The sequence below is a fragment of the Amblyomma mixtum genome, chromosome 3 (genome assembly GCF_055824585.1).
Source record: "Amblyomma mixtum isolate Tamu chromosome 3, ASM5582458v1, whole genome shotgun sequence".
Classification (NCBI taxonomy): Eukaryota; Metazoa; Arthropoda; class Arachnida; order Ixodida; family Ixodidae; genus Amblyomma; species Amblyomma mixtum.
In genome coordinates this window covers 381,095,002-381,108,368 of record NC_143014.1, presented here as the reverse complement: position 1 = coordinate 381,108,368, position 13,367 = coordinate 381,095,002, and the positions used below count along the sequence as shown (strand labels likewise).

At 48.8% G+C, this 13,367-nt stretch overlaps 1 long non-coding RNA gene across 1 annotated transcript; it reads left to right on the top strand.

Moving 5' to 3' along the window:
• The first annotated feature begins 11,181 nt into the window (after window positions 1-11,181).
• Window positions 11,182-12,786, top strand: LOC149357003 (uncharacterized). Its single transcript, XR_016289857.1, has 3 exons — window positions 11,182-11,650; window positions 11,740-11,822; window positions 12,219-12,786. It is a non-coding gene; the product is annotated as an uncharacterized LOC149357003 (long non-coding RNA).
• Window positions 12,787-13,367: the final 581 nt, after the last annotated feature.

Sequence of the window (13,367 nt, the reverse complement as noted above, 5' to 3'; positions counted from 1 at the left end):
AGTAACTGGATAGGCGAGCTGCAGACTGAAGGTTGTCCCGACGGAGCGCGTGTTTTCGATCACCAGTACGTGTTCAGCATCCTTGCGCTGAGCTTGCTCTTGTTCCCATTCAGAACATTTCATGCACAGGATTGTAAGCACGACCGCTACCGATTTCAGCTGCTTTTTCCGCACACATGTCAGAGGTATCTGGGGGGTAAAGGTTTATCTATAGTATCTTTCTGCTGTTGGTATCTACCTTAGCTTGGTTTGGTTTATTAAGGTTTTACGTTCCAAAGCGACTCAGGCTATGAGGGACGCCGTAGTGAAGGGCTCCGGAAATTTCGACCACCTGGGGTTCTTTAACGTGCACTGACATCGCACAGTACACGGGCCTCTAGAATTTCGCCTCCTTCGAAATTCGGCCGCCGCGGCCGGGATCGAACCCGCGTCTTTTGGGCCAGAGCAGAGAGCCGTAACCACTGAGCCACCGCAGCGGTGCGGTATCTACATTATTCATAGGAAAATATGCGCGATTTCATTACATTTTCCACACTTAGCCAAACGCCTACGCAACGCTCTCACACGCGACGAGAGCTCCTGAATAACATAACGCGACTTCGGACCTCAGAATTAGTGAAAGCTGGATTAGCTGCTCATATCTATTCAAGCTTTTATAAATTAAGCGAAAGTACGTTTTTATGCACAAGGTTGCATAAACCATGACAAAATTTGTTTTCTGTTGGCGCTGCGACTCAGTTGAGCTCACAGCGGTAATTTGTTGATAAACTGGCGCGGCGACAAGAAAGCCGTTTGTGGAAGGGGGGGGGGGGGCTTTATGGCCGGCAGGAAGGAATAAGAGTGCATGGGAATTGGAACTGCATACTAGCCGCACACCTAATTCTTGATATTGAATAAAAAGTTTCTTTGCGGTGGAGCACCAAGACGGAATTCGATTAAGCACGAGCGCGTTCTAAGCGCCGGCACAATTAACCTGAATGTCAAACTAAATGTCATTGAAACGCGTCAATGTTATCGCTTTGATAACGTAAATACTTCCTGCAACACAGCCACGCAGCGGAAGTATGCTTGACAATGTTTTTTTAGCGCCCGAAGCGCGGCTATATGCAGGCGCGGCCGCGGAACTGCCGCAGCCCCGCAGTCCCCAAAGAAACGCCCGCACCGCGGCGCGCCAGTCGGTGCAAAATGGCCGCGCCCAGGAGAGGCTCAAAAATCTGGTCTATATTTTCACTACCACCGGGTGCGAACGGGCGAAAACAATTGCTAGCGAACAAAAACAAGGTGTTTTAAAACATGTGCAAAGGCTTTAAAGGTGTCATTTCCGCACGCATGTTTTAAAAGATCTGTGCACACGATCTCTTTCAATAAGTCTTTTACTTACGCACTAATATATTTGCCGCAAATAATTATGTTCTTCCACAAAATTGTCAACAAGGTAGTGCCACATTGCGTGTTCGAGAATGTGGCATCTTTGCAAAGCTGCGAAAGGTAGTGATTCTCGGAGCATTAACAAATGTTGAGGGTCGTTCACTCTTAGCAGAGCATTGAGGTCAGCTGTTCTGTTTTGTATTTTTTATGTTAACACAGAACAAAATGCACTTCTCTAACCCGCTAGCGCACGACCGCACTCTTCAGAGGGCCACCGCGTGCGACACAGTCGCTCATCGCAGCAAAGTGGCGGTGTACCTGGACGTGGTGCTTCGCGCATACCTCGGCACCTATAGAGGTATCTCAATCACACTCACACTCACGGCCACTCGCACTCACATCCACTCATTCACACTCACACTCATGTCCACTCACTCACATTCCCACTCACTCGCATTCACACTCATGACTACTCTCACTGACAACCACTCACTCACACTCACACTCATGACCACTCACTCACACTTGCACTCATGTCCACTCACACTCACAACCACTCATTCACACTCGCACTCATGTCCACTCACACTCGCACTCATGTCCACTCACACTCACACTCGCACTCATGACCACTCGCTCTCAAAACCACTCACTCACACTCATGAGCACTCGCACTCCCAACCACTCACTCACACTCACAACCACTCACACTCATGTCCGCTCACTCTCATTCACGTTCACTCACTCTTTCCTTGTTTGCTAACAACGGAGGGGTTGAGAGATTTACTGCCGCAGCCGACTGCCCTCATGGCTCCCCTAGCATAGCCTGTGTCGCAAAGATGGGGTGCTGAGTGGCCCAGCCTTTGTCGGGCTATTTTGCCAATTTTCACAGCTTCACTGCTCGATGAAAGTGGTCACTGATCACGCATATTCCATGCACTGAATGGTACGCACGTGCGCTTCCGCGCTTGCTGCTGAGACGATGAGTGCCTGTTCAGCATCAGCTAAGATCCTTAGAGAAGTTTTTGAACCGTGTCCATAGGCGTGCGCAGGGTTCTCCATGAAAATGAGCCATATTTCAGCGCAGTGCCCCCCCCCCCCAACGTTCTCTCATAGGCCCTTACGGCCAGAACGGAGCGCAAAGGTGAGGAATGATTATAGAACATTTTTTCCATGCGATGTAATTTCAAAATATACAAGATATTATTCAGCAGTAGTTTTTATTTTAATCTGTAACATCGGCAGAGGAATATATGGTATAGAGAGGATAAGCCGCTGGTTCCTTCACACTCAAAATGTGAACGAAGGGAGGGAAATGGCTCAGGGTGCTTGCCAGAGTTTCCACAAGAGGTCTTGTCTTCCTCTTGTTGAAACGTTCGCAAGCACACTGAGGCTTTCGGCTCCCTTGTTCACAACGTGAGTACCGGCAGAGGAAGGCATGTCACTGCGTCGCTGAAGTATCAATGTAACATCCCGCTTCCAGAGTAATTTCCATTCTCTCTAAACCCCAGCAAATGTGACAGATTTGTATTTTTTTTTACTGTCACAGCAAAAAAAACCCTGAAAAGCTTGCCTCAATATGACCCGGACAGTAAACAGTTCTTGAACGCAACATCATGGGTTTTCGGCCACTAAAAAACCTTACTGGACATAGCACTGCCCTGTAAACTGTGACGTGACGGAACAGGTCCGACAAATAATTGTATGAGGCAGACTTGGCGATTAGGGGGCTTAGACGATTGAGGGGGGGGCACCTCCCTCTCTTGTGCGCGCGCCTATGACGGTGTCTAAGTAAAAATAATGAATTTGTCTTGGCAATAGTATTGGATGGTGTCTAATTACCAATATTTGGTCGTGCTTGACAATGACGTTCCGTGACTCTGCATGAACACATTGGAGTCAAATGGCAACTATGAATACTTTTCGCGGCATGGAAAATGGAGCGTGTTTTTCAAACGATTGAGTGATTTCCTCACGCAAAGGAAAATAGCTGGAATGGGCCGCAAGTAGAGGATTTCCCCGCGTAATAACGATGCTAGGGGTAGTTGCCATTATCAGTCCATTTACAAAACCTCCTAAGCTACTAAGTGTGACCGATCTGTGGACATGTCTGCAGTGCAGAACGTTTTCTGCATTGCACATAGTCCCTGTCTGAAAGAGGTTTTACAAACCAGCGCGATGTTTTTGAGGCTAGTGCACGCGGAGACCACGTGCGCATCCGCGTGGTGATAGGGGGCGCTTACATTTCACCTGATTATTCTTCAACGTCGTTGGCGGAAGAATGCGTATGCAGGTAACTTGTGAGCCATTTTGTAGCGCGCGCCTTACTTCACTGAAAACACGAAAAATAAACAAAATCGCATTTCACAAGCTTCTTTCGATTTCACTCCCCTAGTGATAAAGCTTAGGCGCCAAGTAGGTCAGGTTTTCGCATGGGTCCGGCCCAATCAACAAATTACAGCCAGAGCAAAGCTCTGCAATGCACACACCTGGGCACACAAAAAAAAAAACAACCTAAGAGTCCACTGCAGCCCTCGAGATCCCATCTTACGGTAGTTATTGCCTAGAAGCGGACCGTCGTTTCAGCAGTAAGCATCGTAACTGTTGTGTATATGAGATCGAGCCGTGCGGGGAGCGTGGCAAGATACACCTGTCTATATTTTCAGGACTGGCAATGCGAAATTCGATAAAGGATCTCACAAAACTTGTAGCGGCACATTGTATCCGCGAAGGGGCTGCGCCCGTGCCAATGGTGAACTACAAATGCAACGAAATATTGCCGTTCCTGTGCCAGCGGAATCCTCTGCTTCGGCTGTCCAAAGACACGAGCATGATGCCTTATGCTGCCTCGAGCGCCTTCAGTAGTCAATATTTGCTTCCCTCAGCTGTCAACGACATGAAAATAGCTAAGCGGGTATAGTCGTCGCGAAACATACGCGACAGACTTCGCTGTCGCGTCCACCCACCACTCACATCCATTCATTGCCACTCACCTCCACTCACAACCACTCATTGCCACTCACGTCCACTCACAACCACTCATTGCCACTCACGTCCACTCAAAACCACTCATTGTCACTCACAACCACTCATTGCCAGCCATGTCCACTCACATCTACTCATCAAACATGTCCACTCACCACTCACCTCTACTCACGCTCACATCCACTCACTCGCACTCACACACATCTCCACTTACACTCACATCCACTCACTCACACTCACACTCATGGCCACCCATGATGACATCCACTCACTCGCACTCACACTCATGACCACCGGCACTCATATCCACTCACTCGCACTCACACTCGGGTCTACTCAAACTCACAACCACTCACTCGCACTCACACTCGTGACCGCCCTCACTCACATCCACTCACTCGCACTCACACTCACGTCCACTCACAATCACGACCACTCACTCACACTCACACTCACAGACGTGAGTGTGAGTGTGAGTGAGGCGATATGAGTGCACTCATGAGTGAGTGTGCCGACCTATGGCTTCGCGTCATCTGCCACCTCGCTTCGATGCGCAGCCGTTTCGGACGCAGGGACCCCATAGACCCCATAGAGAAACATACTTACGTAAAGAGCGGACACTCCCATAGGGCCCTGCGGCCGAGCTTCTACACTGCCGCCAGCGCCCCGAGCGGGTGGTCAGACCGCTGATTTCGTCCTCCGAGATTTTAGGCGGACCGCGTCCAACGTTGCCGCGGCTCGATTTCAGTCAACGTTGGTTTCAGTTTCGTCGGGGGGGGGGGGGGGGGGTCAGACTGCTATGTTCGTCCTCCGAGATGTTAAGCACGCGCGTCAACCTTGCTTCAGTTCCGGTTTCGATAGCAATGCTTTCGATTCTGATTTACGTTTGGCTATTGAAATATTCAACTACATCTTCTAGGTGCAGCCCCAGGGCTTTAATATTTCATTTCTAACCATGCCATACATATAAACGTGATGAACACTCGTATCGCAGACTTTCACTTGAAATACACCAAGCTTCTCGACGAACCTACACAAGCTGAATTAGTTTATGCAGGTTGAAATAATGCAGTCAGAGCTGTTCTTAATTTTGTGCCGTCATTGAGTCGCCTCTTTCAGTTGCACACATAGAAGGGAATGGTTTCACACAGAGTTTATTTTTTCGCGTTACAATTTTGAACAGTACAGAAAAAAAAATACTTGATAACACACACATTTTATAGAATACATCATGATACAAAGAGCAACAAGAAAGAAGTTATCGTAAAGCCGATGGCACCACGTCACGAACAAAAAACTATTGCACATACGCTCTACGGGTTTCTCATCCAAAACATCACCTGTGCGAACAGGAGTTGTGTCACGTGCTTCTTTGCAGCAGAGAGAACCAAGCAAAGATAATTCGCGCACCAACTTAGCACAGCCGCACAGCTGCCGCCGGTGACAGAAAAACGAAAGCAGACGACGCGAAACGAAGTTGTAAACGCTTTATTGCGACAGACAAAAACCGAACTCGTTGAAATTACGGAAACTTTGTGCAAAGAATGTTTTCTATGTATAACATTAATAACGTGGTCAAGAAAGGTGGCAGTCCCACTCTGACGGTGAGCGGGAACCATTTTTGGTGATATTTGTACGTCGACTGTACCTCGCTCGTTCGCTTCATAAATATAGTTCAGATATCTCCGAAAAGCTACTTTTCTCTGCTTTCAAAAGATGCATTTTGTTTAACGGTAGCTGCAAATTTGTTTCAACTGTAAAAGGAAACGCAAAGATGAAAACTGGCAGTTGAGCTCAACTTGTCTCAGGAAATGCAAAATTGTGAAAAACCTCTTGCACCTAGAGAAATACCTTTCGAGATACTTTGAGATCGGATGCTAATGAACATATTTAAGCATTTAGAAGTACGTGTATAGATTAGTTTATTAGCCACGCATGTTTGAAAAGCATAGAAAACAGAACAATGTAATATGCAATAACTTTTGGGATATGCATTGCACTGCGGCGCCTTTTTGTACAGTTTGAGATCGTCTAATCGCCCTTCCATTCTGAAAATTTCATCCGTCTGCCTTGTTTAGTTTAAAAGTTATTCCTGATCAAAGTTAGCGTTTTTTCGAAATAGTTAAAAACGGAATGCAATACTGTTCAGGTAACCAGCGCGTGGCAGTTTTGAGATTTTGCGTGAAGAAACTTAATACTTCGCTCTACGCGGCTAAGCATCGCCTTTACTCTACGGCTTTTGGGGAATGCGCAATGTCTAGTTGATTTTAGCTACCTTTTTTGTTCTCGTCATGAAGGACACAAGCTCTTGAAACGTTCCGCGGCTTCTTTTTTTCTGGCAAATATACTCTTAAAATGTCGGTCTCTCATTCTTTTAATCAACTTGTAACAATTGCCAAGAACAAAGTCCACAGAATACAAACAATAATAGCAATAACGCAGCGACATGCGATAAATGTAGATAAATGTAGTAAGTAGCGCCATCTACACACATGTACGTGTACTAAATAATCACAGTTCAAAAAAATAACGAGCGTGGCGCTGCTAAACATTTACAATCAGGAGGTGTTCACGAGAGGGAACGATACCTCTACGATGTTTGCACGTTTCCCTCGATTTTGCCCTATGTAGTGTGTGTCGAACTTCCAAGCAGATTTCCGCCATATTGCTTTGCTGGATTGTTTTGTAGCGTAAAGCTAGTAAAGAGCCGAGTTTTGCGCGAGTGTGCGCCGCCTGTTATGCGCATGCGCGAGAACCGCGTGACGTCACGAGAGGCGCAGGTCCGCAGGTGCGTCGCCTCCTCGCCACAGCCGGTGCGAGCTCCTCGCTATCCTCGCTGCCGGCGCCGCCGGCGTGCGCTCCTCTCCGACGCGTGACCTCGTGTTTACGACAGTTGCGCCGCGCGCTACTGCGCATGCGCGAGGAGGGTGCGCGGAGAAATGACGGTCGCGCTCAACATAGCTCTGGTAACTTAGCTCTGGTAAGCTAAGGAGAGTCGAGCCGCTGCCAAACGGCGCAGAAGACTGGAAAATGTAAATTCTTCCGATCCCGAGGTTGTCGCCTGGCAGTTCGCCGTCGAGCAGCCAAGGCGAAACGTGCGGCCGAAACACCGGAGCACTTTACGCTACGTATATGCAGGCATAGCAGAGCTAAGCCACTGCCAATTTTTTTCACCTGACGCTACGAAACGCATTCTGGGCGTCGTATTATTTTTCGAGGACAGGCATTGCTAAAGCGACAGGAAAGGGAAGAGACAGGCTTTCGCTTCGTGCTGCCGGTTGTTCGTTGTTCCGGCTAGCGCTGTGGAGGGGAAGTTGGAGAGCGCTCGATTCGCCTGCACTCAATGCACCAGTTTGGCAAAGTTCTGCGGCAGCGGTGGTGCGGCGGGTGTGTACCGCTAGTTCCGGCACTTTGAGCGCAGGTTGGCACTGTCTGCTTCCAAAACGGATGGTCGAGTGCAGGCCTGGTCGTAGCTAGCATTTGCGATGCCAATGAATTGCAGCCAGCTGTTTACAGCCTACATCAGCGGCAGCCAACCTCTCGTATCTCATGAAGAAATGTGCAAACAGCACATCACAATAACATGTTGCCATGAACCAGCCTCGATCCGTTTCTTTGGAGAACTCGAGCAGCGTTCTAGCTTGTCGACGAGTGAAAGTTACTTGAGTCTCCGCCGTTTATCACAACCCGCAAACCATCATCTGCTTCCATGGCGGCTGCAGCTGCACTATTTCAGCACTAACCATGGAGCAGGTGCAGTTTTCCTGAACTAGACTCGCACTTCTTTCAAACGAATGCCGTGGTTCAGAGGGCGCCATGTTCCACCGCTGAAATGAATCCATGTGGTATATAAGTCGGGTACAACTCAAGAACGAAGCAGCACATGCCCATCAAAGGAGACCGCCCAGGCGCGTCGACCGAACCGTTTTCTGTTCGGTCTCCACAGGTGCGCCGCGACAGCAGTGGAGACTGAAGCTGCCACGACCGTCTGTTGCCGAATATGACCCCACCTGTAACATTCAGCGCTTTTGCGAAAAAGACGCTCTCGCGCGGATCTATGCGAAAGGTGAGCAGCCCAGCCCTCCCCCCCCCCTCCCCCTTTAGTGGCCAGTGCAGCTGAGACAATAAACGGGGGCACCACACCTACTAGTACCTTCGCCTTTCTCCCTGTCTTTTCCCCTGCTCCAGCTCAGGTGCTCCTAGAGACGATGGCGGATGCCAGGGCAGCAAAATCTTTATCTTTCTTTTTGCGTTATTATTCTTTTAGCCTTATCCCGAACAAAGGACATCCACTCTCGGCTACACGGGGACAAAACGCCGTCTCCTTCCTTCTCTTTCGCAGGCTTGGCTGCATGCACAGCCACAGAAATCGATGTGACTGGCTGGAGGGCTCCCTCTGAGTTGCATGTGCCGCTTCGTTCTTTAGTTGTAACCGACTATAGTGCTGTGAGGTCCCCTCTTCCGGAACTGGCACAAAGGACCGCCCCCTCCCCTTGCTGCGCGCCCCTCCTGCAGGCGGGGTAGACTAGCGCCGCAGGAAAAGGAATTCTCGGAAAATGATTACAAGCACGTTATAAGCGGTGTTTACATGACGGGTTGAGTGGAGGATTTGAGCTGAAAACCGGTTACTGGGTTCATGTAAACGAGTCGGGTCCGGGAGTCGAGGGAGCGAGTCCAGTCAACTCCGCTGCAGGGGGTGGGTTGACCAACAGCAGATAGCACGTAAACCGGTCTGAGTCGGGTTAGTGGAAGGAGGGGTGATAAATGCGAACCTGTTATTCGCTTGCGCCGTAGCGCCTGCGAGGCAGCCGTGCATGCCGCAATCTTCCCGGCTGCCACTGCCCTTTCCCGCTGCGCAGTTTCGACGCTTGGTGCCGCTGCTGTTGAACCGGTCGCGACTCGCTAAAATCGAGTTCATGTAAACATGCAGTCAAGTTGGGCTGACCTTGCTCAACTCGATCTCCTGGCTCGACCCGCCGAAGTCGGGTTCATGTAAACGAGGCTACAGTTTCCTGACAATAGACGGTGTGAAAATAGCAGCTGTTCCTACAGTTTCCAGGTACGCGCGCGTGGACACGCACGCATACACACACACATACGCGGGCGCACTTTATCAATCTTTGATCCAACCAAATCGAGGCAAATCGACGCAAGGCAAGAAAGATATACATTTCAGCAGGCGATGGAAAATTCTGGAGGGAATAAGCAACCTAATGATGCAAACTGGATACAAGAAAGACGTACGTCTAAAATGAATAAGAGCACGCAGTTGAGGGTCCAAACGAGAGAGGGGAGGGGGTCGCCCTAAGTGCCTACAGAACTATCGCTTTGTAGCCGACCCCCTTTTTTTGGCAGCATTCCTGCACACCTCACCCCCCCCCCCTCCCCCCCAGTTCTTCGTACAATGTCCATAAAAAAGTCTCGAGTCCGCCTCGTGAATGGTATGCATCTGTATACTGCATTTTTGTAAGCCTTGGCAAAATTCCGTCGAAGTTGATCGGAATTGGTTGCAAGGTGCCGCCGCATGTACGACGAATATTTGCTTCTGAGGTAAACACATTCCGACACCCTGCGGTGCTAACCCTCTCAATAGCAATTTCACGTCTCTTCCGCAATGTCGATTCATCTCAAGGGTAAACAGAAATTGACAATTGCCCACTTCTCTCTGCCTTTTTCTTTACCAACCATAGTTTATAAGGTTGGACAGGCATACGCTGAGCGTTGACTAAATTGTATAGCTGTCTTTGTTATAGTTTTCTTATCATAGATGCAATATCATTTGATAAAAAATATTTTTTTTCAGCGCTATAGTTAGCAGGTTACACTCTAGACCAGGAGTGTTCCGACTACTACTAATATTACTATGCATCAACAGTGACGAAGTGATTGAACGCGCAAAAGACGAGGGCAGAAGGAAGGACACAAGAAAGGCACAGATTTCAACTATAAGGTTCATTGAAAAAAACAAACAAAAAACGCTAGAAATATACACATGGGACATAAACATAATTAATTTTCTTTATTTCACACCTTCCTTATTTTTGGCGTCCGCTTCCTCTTTTCGCTTACTTACTAATTTGCTCTGTGCAATTATGTCGACAATTATCACTAACTCTCCCAAGTTTCCACTGTGTCGACGTTGTGCCTTTTGCGATGCGGGCTGGGCAGCATTATTTTTTTCTTTTTCTTTGCTCCCACTAATAGATGTCACGACATTGAAAACAGGAAAGTCTGTAGTCGGGTAAAACTCAAGAACGAAACGGCACATTCCCTCAAAGGAGGCCGACGGTACTGCTTTCTGCGGCTATTTAGCCAAGGCTAAACAAGAGAGAGAAGGAAACGGTTCTCTGTTCCCGTGCTGGCATCCTTATCCCGAACAAGGATCACCCCACCTCTGACGCCGTTTGGACAAAGACGGTACCCTCTTTGTTCCGGCTCTCCAACTTTTTCCCTTCACCCTTCCGGAACCATAGACCGAATAAAGGAAGCCCCACTCTCTTTGGCTTTGGCGAGGGACAGGCAGAGAAAGAAGCATGCGGAACCACCCCAGCCAACACCTCCCCCCACGCACGACGGGGACTAGCAGCCGGGCTTGCCATGGTTCGTTTGTAATCCTCTGAAGGCAGGCGCAGCAACAAAAGAAAAGCCTTCACGCAGCACGGGTGCACGGGTCAAGAAAGGACCGGACACGTATCTCAACATCTCAACCAAAACCAGTCTCGGGTCGCTGGGGGCAAGACGGGTAGATACTTTCTCAGTGATGGATCAGTGTCGTAGCCTGGTGGCAGAATATGAACTACTCGCAAGATGGCGGCAGTGGAACCGCCAGAAGCGTTTGCGGGACGGCAGGCTGGAAACGCTGATTGGTCGATGGGATGCGCTTCTCCGTGACGTTTTTTGACTTCGCCCTCGTTCTCAACCGGACGTGGCGTCAGCGCGCCTTTCTCGACCTCTCCCTAGAGCGCCTGGGGAATCGCTAGGTGCACCCGCCGCGCCGCGCGTGCGTGGTGAGCGGGCATGCCGCATTCGTTTCGTGATACTCGGCGCGCTCGTTTCGAGGCGTGTGCAGCTATGGCGTTCGTGCGTGGTGCGCTCGGCGGCGACAGCCAGCTGAAATTTCTGTGCAGTTTTTGCTTGCGGCTTTCGCCGTTTCCCCAGGAGCACGTGGCTAGTGTCGTGCTCGTATTTAAAGTTTTTGCCGCGGCACTACAAGGATCCGCATCAGGCGCGCTTTGAGGACCGCCGTTTGACAGCTACGCTGACGCGCTTGTCGGGGGTGCGCATTCTCAACCCTGAGGTAAGGACTGAACTACAATGTCGCAAGTTTTCTCGTGCATTGAGGACTCACCAAATTGCGGTGCTTGTAACGAAACTTTTTTTTTGCAGCGTCGTTCCCTGGATATGCTTCTCGGAAGCCGATGTCATTGTTCGCCGCGGACGCTGGGCCTACTGCTCGCCGCCACGCCGCTGTAGGTTGACGTTGAAGAGCTGCTCCAAACGGCCCTTTTCAGGGCCGCTTCATTGCTTCCTGGAAGATTGCGGGCATCAATCTCGCGGCCGTGTTCCCTCTCTTTGTCGAAATCGGCGCCAGACATCAGAACCCGCGCTAGGCCTCGTTGCAGGGTTAAACGAGTGCAGTGTGGCTTTAGAGAAGTTATGACTTGCGCTTAGTCTATCTATATCATTCATTCAGTGCAGTGTGCCTTTGCTTCTTTAGCGACTTCTCACGCCTTGTCGAAATCGGATTTAAAGCTCACGCCACGCCTCGTTGAATGGGTTAACCGAGTGCAGCGCCTAGCTTTGTTTTTGTGTTCTAACCTGTAAGCAGTGCACCTTTCTTCGCTCCTTACTTTTGTTCTTTTCAGTCGTTTCCTGAATCCGTCGAAAGAGCCAGGCTTGCCGGATGGTTGTTCGCCGTGAATGGAACCACGAGGCGATCGCATCTGCATACACAGCACGACTTTGTTCCCTCGTGTTTTTTTTTACCAATGATTGCTTCGACAGCTCGTGCAAAACGAGGACTGCGCACGCCGTGTCGTCGCTGCTTAGTGAAGAGGCACAAAACGGATGTCGTCCTTACTAAAGGCCCTTCTCGGGGCCACCTCAGTGTTTCCTGGCAGACCACGCGCTTTCCGCCCTGTGCACATGTTCCCCTCATTTCCAATCATTTGTAAGTTGCATATCAATGAATTAATAAATCAGTCAATGCACTTTATTTACCAGAAAAATCTCGCTGGTCACCCTGGGCTAAAAGCTGTGCACACAGCTTGACAAGGCCCAGGGGACCATTAGATGACAGTTTTGAACGTAGGAAAAACAAGTTGGTACTTTAAAAGAACATGGAAAGTACACCAAACAATATAAGAGATAAACATTACAATCGCGCATTACAGTAAAGAAAAAGAAAACACTTTGACAGCACATACAGTATCAATTTACACTATAATACATACAAAAATCACGACATTCAGCATTATGGCACGAAATATAAGAACAGCACATAAAGCAAAAAAGAATGCAAGTTACAATAGTACAGATAGATTAGCTGTTTACATTTGCATATGCATAAAATTAGTCCTCGTCTCCTTGGGCCTCCTTCAAATCCTGCAGAAGGCTTGAATTTGCAACTGCTAATATCAAAGAAGATTTAGAAGAACTTCAGTTTGGGATACACGGTGCATAGTACTTGAGAAAACAAACAATAGCGCCTACAATGACACACACAGAAGAATAACTATGCAGCACAAGCGCTATCCTGCGCTCTACAGTATGGAACTGTGACTGAAAAATGAACCTTCACGTCAGTGAAATATGAGCCTTTAGGCTGTCTACAAATTGTTATTACAGAAAGAAAGAAATATTAGTGAATGTTGTGTGAGAGGCTTGCATATTACTCTGTTTGTTTATTTATTTATTTACCCCTCAAGGCCAGTGGCATATTACACAGATGTTAGGGTGGGCTTGTCTAAAAGGAAAGTAAAATAATAGAGCCCGGCCCGCACCGCTTAGAGCAC